At 45.1% G+C, this 6,630-nt stretch overlaps 1 protein-coding gene across 1 annotated transcript in view; it reads right to left on the bottom strand.

Moving 5' to 3' along the window:
* The window catches only part of LOC106812949 (disabled homolog 2-like), a 41,347-nt gene that overhangs the window by 34,480 nt on the left and 237 nt on the right, over positions 1-6,630 (bottom strand). The window lies entirely within an intron of this gene.

Genomic DNA, 6,630 nt, shown 5'->3' on the forward strand with positions numbered 1-6,630 from the left:
TTTGATTTCAAACAAAAATCTAAATAATTATTACAGATAAACTAGATCATAGAAAGACGGAGTCGCGACCTACCACAAACTGGTTGTAGAGTAACAATGCTCCAGCTGTAAAAGCTCATGTTTCGCTATATAGTTTATAATTTCATATAATATGTATTACCAATTATAAAGACCCACTCTGAAACCTGGGAAAACAAACAAAAAAAATACCACGTAAGGCTCCATTTTGAAAGCCACAAGATAAGCTCCAGCCAAAACCATCTACTGGCAGGTTCTTAATTTGAGTTTTCATTGATTGCATATTAAAATTTAATAGCAAAAATTGGTATGCAGCATAATTTGAATCTAATTCACCTGAAAATAATGCTGGAAGCTGTTCCAGTCTTCTCTCTACTACATTAAGAAAATAATTACTGATTACGTTAAGTAAGTTGATTAGCCAATGTTCAAGTGGGCACGGGGCAAAATTTCATTAACAGTCTATCGCCTTGCACTTACTTGAATATTAGGTTGACCGATATTACACATTTAATCCTGGGAATAATATGTAATGACGCTCACAATATGCACTAACATTTTCGTTATTGAAACATCATGTTCTAACGGTATTACTACTGGTAACAGTTCTATGGAAATCAAAACGTGTTTTACGAAGGAATTACATTTTGAAATGGTACACACAACTATATGAAGCCACATGAACACTATCGGTCGCAGAGTGAAAATTAGGAAAAATATCTGATTCCAGCAAATGCGTTCTTCCCCAACCATGCAGCTGGAACCAATTTCGGATGTACAGCTCTGCAAAAACACTCAAACGAACCAACCATTAACCATTGATTTGTTGCTGGTAAACCTTGGCAAGTCTTAGACCATGTATCTAATGAGAACAATAGGTGTTACCTACACCCAAAAAACAAACATCCAAAACCTTGTCTTAAGACAAGAGATAACATAGGTAACTAGTTCCACTTACAGCATACCGGCAACGATTTAAAAAATTAATAAATTAAACGCAGCAGAATGAGAACTCGTCCGCAAAAACTGGAAAATCAGATATATATCACCTGCACAATGGTATACGAGTCAGCCATGTTGCTTTCACGGAATAATTCAGGGGGAGTATCCAACTTATCAGGTGCACTTGTGCGGGCAGTACACACACACACACACACACACACACACACACACACACACACACACACACACACACACACACACACACACACACACACACACACACACCACGCACGTACGTACGCACGCACGCACGACGTACACGCCACGCTACGCAGCAACGCAACACACACACACACACACACACACACACACACACCACACACACACACACACAAACACACACACACAACAAACACACACAACACACACACACACACACACACACACACACACACACACACACACACACAACACACACACACCACACACACAAACACACACACACACACACACACACACACACACACACACACACACACACACACACACACACACACACACACACACACACACACACACCACTCAGGGGGGTTTGGGAACTGAGCAACAATGGAAAGCAAAGCTAGGCAATATCTAAGTAAAGGTTTACAACTATTTGTTTACTGTGGGCAAACTGCGTGCAACACGTATATTGACGGCCCTCTATGCATATATACATAAAAATGCCACGAGTGCCTCGAATGTCAACAAGCAGCCGTCTATGCTTGTGTCTCGAAGATTATTGCATGTATAATTGGTTGTCTTAAACCGTAGACTATTTTCTGCTTGACAAATCCAAACTGCAACTGCCCCAATAAGTTTATTTCATGTGGGTAATATTGAAAATGACTGTAAACTAATTTAATTAATACAAAACATAAAATTAGAAGCTATTATAATAATTTTTGCATTACAGTATGTAAAGTAAATATATAAATAGCAACAAAACAATGATTATAATCACCATACAAATACCAATTCAGCCCTAGTGATATGAATGAGTCTGTAGTAACTATATGCCCACATTACTAAGCCTATATAAAGACAAACACTGTCACGGATGGCCAGCCGATGCCTATGGAGCACATATAGCGCTATGGTGTGTATTTAGCTATGTACACGGTATTGAATATAAGATCTTAGACTTACCCGACCCGCAGTCTATTTAGGCAATATTACGCATGTTGACCATTTGAATCATACCCATGCATAGACCCTAACAGTGTCGATAACTACATGGACATGGGAGTGCCAATAGACAACATCATATTTGCGCATTCTTATCGTATCCCCATCATATTGTCCATTGTGCATACATATATATGGTACAATGATTCATCAACCAAAACATATTTACGTTACACCACAGGCCCTCGGAGGCTAAAGTTTCAAGTTTCAAGAAGAGTAAAAGAGCGAAGCTTTGCGCTTCGCTCTTTTACTCTTCTTGAAACTTGAAACTTGAGCCTCCAAGGGCCTGTGGTTACACCCTTTAGTAGATTTACACACAATATATAAAATAATATAGATGCATGGAAGTACTGGTGATTGTTTTATTTATCCGTTGCTTGGAATATGGGTACTCCATAAATCTGTGCGTAACACTGGACATATATATGTAACTGGAATGGGTCCGTTTTTTATTACTTTTCATATATGAATAAATAATGGCAAATGTAATTGGCCAAATTCATGCCTATTGATAAGGGTGGGACTGCATGTAGGCACTTGAACAGGGTACCCTCCCCCTCCCTTTGTGTTATGCATTGTTACTGTTACAGCAAGTTGGCAGCCTATAGGCTTATAGTTATAACATGAAAATAGTTATACTTGGCACAGTACTTATCAATCAACATCACTAGTAGTAGTAGTAGCAATTGTACTGTCAGAGTACAGTATAGTACATGCTCGTGCCTATTGAAAGAGAAGGGAGGGTGTAGCCCGACCAGGCTGTGCGACCGATTGTATATACACTAAACAGGTCTTCTAACCCTAGCAAGACCGTTTCTTGGAGCTAGGGAGGGAGTAAACCGACCAGGCTCTCCGACTGTTACACGGCGTAGGAAACGCCTCTCGCCAACGTAGTGTTAAGTGAGAAGGGAACTTGTGAGTTGTGGCTAGGGAGGGAGGAGAATTCGTTAAGGAGCACTTGCCTGGGTGCCACTTCACTTGCAAAACCGAAACGCCCTTCTAGTTGCAGAAGAGTCCTATATATAGTCGCGTTCACACGGTCATGGTTTGGCTCGAGCCAAATGGGTTAGATTTGGCTCGGGCCGGTTTGAGTCGGCGCGTTCACCTGTACGCAAGTGAATACTGTCTGTCAAATTCAAATTCAAATTCAAATAAATTTAATTGCACAAATATCTCACAGATACTTTGGCAGTATGTCGCGAGATGGCGTTGTTTACGATTTAGAGTGTTTACTTACAGTCCGAGTTTAATTATCAATTTTGAAAACGTGCATCCTAATCAAATTTTTCACATTTTTATACTTTTTTGGACTTTATTTCGTCGAAGTACACGTTCGACACTCGCGGCATCTACCGCTCAACCAATTCTACCGCTCTACCCTTCGCCGAAAGCTGGTGCTAAAATTTGGCTCGGGCCTGGTCCGACGTTTTTCGATGGGACACCATGCTTTCTCCCTTCTCCCTTCCTCCTTTCTCTACCATGCTTCTCCTTGGGGGCTCCCCTCCTTCCTCCCACCCGCTTCTCCTTCTCTCCCCCTCCTCCTCCTCCAACCAGTTCTCCCTCCTTCTCCTCCACCTAGCTTCTCCCTTCTTTTCCCCTCCCTCTCTTCTTCACCAGCTTCTCCCCCTCCTCCCTTCTCCACCACGCTTCTCCCCTCTGCCTTCTCTACAGCTTTCCCTTCTCCCCCTCTTCTTCATCTTACCAGCTTTGCTCCCTCCTTCACCAGCTTCTCCCTTTCCCTTCTCCTACAGCCTCTCCCCCTCGCTCCTCCTTTACCAAGCTTCTCCCCCTTCCTGTTCGCTCTACCAGCTTGTCTCCTCTTCTCCCCCTCCTCCTTCGCTACCAGCTTTCCCTCTGGTGGGTCGCCCCCTGCCTCTCCTCCACCAGCTTCTCCCTTCTCGGTCGCCCTCCCCTTCTCTACCAGCTTCTCCCTTCTCCCCCTCTCCTTCTCCACAGCCTTCGCCCTCCTCCTCCTCACCAGCTTCTCCCTCCTCCTCCTCCACCAGCTTCTCCCTTCTCCGCCCTCTCCTTCTCCACCTAGCTTCTTCCCCTCCTCCTTCTCCACCAGCTTCTCCCCTTTCCTCCTCTCTGAGCAGCTTTTCCCTTCTCCCCTCTCTTTTCTCTACAGCTTCTCCCTCTTCACCAGCTTTCTCCTTCTCCTTCTCCATCCAGCCTCGTCCTCATTCCTCAGTCCACAGCTTCTCCCTCCTCCATTCTCTACAGCTTCTCCCTTCTTCCGCCTTCCTCCTCCTCCACTCCAGCTTCTCTCCTTCTCCCCCTCCCTCCTGCCACAGTTCTCCCTCCTCTGCCTCCACCTAGCTTCTCCCTCTCCCTCTCTTATCACCAGCTTCTCCCCTCCTCCTTATCCACCCTTCTCCCTCCTCCTTATCCATCAGCTTCTCCCCCTCCTCCTTATCACCAGCTTCTCCACCCTCTTCTCCACCGCCTTCTCCCCCCTCTTTCTCCACCAGCTGTCTCCTCCTCCTTCTCTGTACCAGCTTCTCTTAGCCGGCATGGTATGAGCGTGATAGCTGTGGTGCGGAGGGGGAGCGGGGTTAACAGCTGTATACAATCAGGAGTAGATGATATGAGTAGAGATCCTGATTATGCTACTCCTGCATGATACAGATGCCGCCCAGTACAAACGAGATGACGGGGCGGGCGCGCGGCACGCGGAATTTTGCATTTGTGTTGTGGCTTTTGCATTTGCGTTGTGGCGTTTGCTGTGTGTTGTTGGCGTTTGCATTTGTGTTGTGAGATTTTGATTTGTGGTTGTGACGTTTGCATTTTGTAGTTGTGACGGGTTGGCATTTGTGCTGTGGGGATTTTGCATTCTGTGTGTACGTTTTGCATTGTGTTGGCGGGATTTGCATTTGTGTTGCGGATTTGCATTTATTGTGGGATTTGCATTTGGGGTGTGAGCCTTCTGCCGCCACCGTGAAAAAGGCATTTTCTCAGGACGAAATAGTGAAACATGAACAATCGGCGGAGGCTTATGTTGTCGCCACTATAGTATCACCAGAGGCGTGTTCAGGAGAGGTTTGGGCGAACGCTTGCGCATTCGATTCGAGTGTTCGCTCTCCGGAACACGCCTCAGAGCTTATTATAGGATTCAAATCTTAAATCAGTCGATATAAGTGGCTTGCTGATATCACTCAACACAATCATATTCATTTGCTAATGCTTTATCTAGACACAACGTAAACGCAAACTGATTGTCACAGAATAGTCAAGATTACATTCACAATATACGAGAGGCAAAATATATTCTTTAACGTTAGAAATCAAATTACTGCTAATACAAAACGCGTAGGTGTCAGCACTATCTAATAGGTTCTGTAGACTGTACTCGCTCCCACCTCGATTACTCGCATGGCGTGTGAAGTTACTCGATCCTAAGCGAGAGGTGGACCGCGGTACCAGTCTAATAGTTCTGACACCTGAAATAAGGCGCGTTTCACCGCGGACGTTTTTGGCCTGAGCCTGATTTGGCACGTGCCAATTTGGTCCCATCAAAAACGTCGGACCAGCCCTGTGAGATTATTTGTGCATAAAATTTAGTTTTGAAATTTGAATTTGAATTGACAAAGCAGTATTCACTTGCGTATCGTGTGAACGCTCCGACTCAACCGGCCCGAGCCATTTGGCCGAGCCAATTTAGCCCATTTTGGCTCGAGCCAAACCGTGACGCCGTGTGAACTCTCGCGGCTGTATTATAGATAGAGGTCTTCTTCTATATCTATGACCTAACCAATGTATGGATAGATTGGGTTGAGTATAAATACCAATCTCGCTCACCACTGCCACAAGTAGATTTCTGTTTTTACTACAAGTTTTACAGCAGCCACGTTACTCGTATCCTATGTAATAAGATTTGCGACTAAAAAAGATATTTTAAAAGATACGACAGCTTATTTCATAAAAATGTTAATTAAAAATAGTAATGCGATAATAGTACGTCGTGATTGGCTCGCCCAGTTACCTCTTTCAAATCATACTGCTGTTTACGATCTCATCGCTGAGATTTACCCGGACCTCGCCCACTTTAAAATAGTGCTGGGCAGTGGCAGGCCGTAGCCAGCTTTATATTGGGGGGGGGTGTTCGTTTTTCAATGTGCAATGTTGCTCGGCAGGGGGGGTACAGGATTTTGCCACCAGGGGGGGTCTGAACGAAACCAAAGTTGCGAGCATGCGAAGGGCGGGTCCTGGGGATTTTTATAAATTAGACCCCCTCAGATGCGTTTTCTGCGCGAGCAATGGGGGCGTCCGGACTCCCTGGACCCCCCTGTATCATCCGTCCTGCTCGGGCGCGCAAAGCGACAGTGAGAGGGAGCAAGCGCCAAGCTGCGGGAGGTGTGGGAGGGGGGTGTTCACTGTTCACGCTCCCACTCACGAGTGGGAGAGTTGCAATTTATTTACACTAAAAATGGAGCGACCTGAGGT

Source organism: Priapulus caudatus, unplaced genomic scaffold (genome assembly GCF_000485595.1).
Source record: "Priapulus caudatus unplaced genomic scaffold, Priapulus_caudatus-5.0.1 Scaffold705, whole genome shotgun sequence".
Classification (NCBI taxonomy): Eukaryota; Metazoa; Priapulida; class Priapulimorpha; order Priapulimorphida; family Priapulidae; genus Priapulus; species Priapulus caudatus.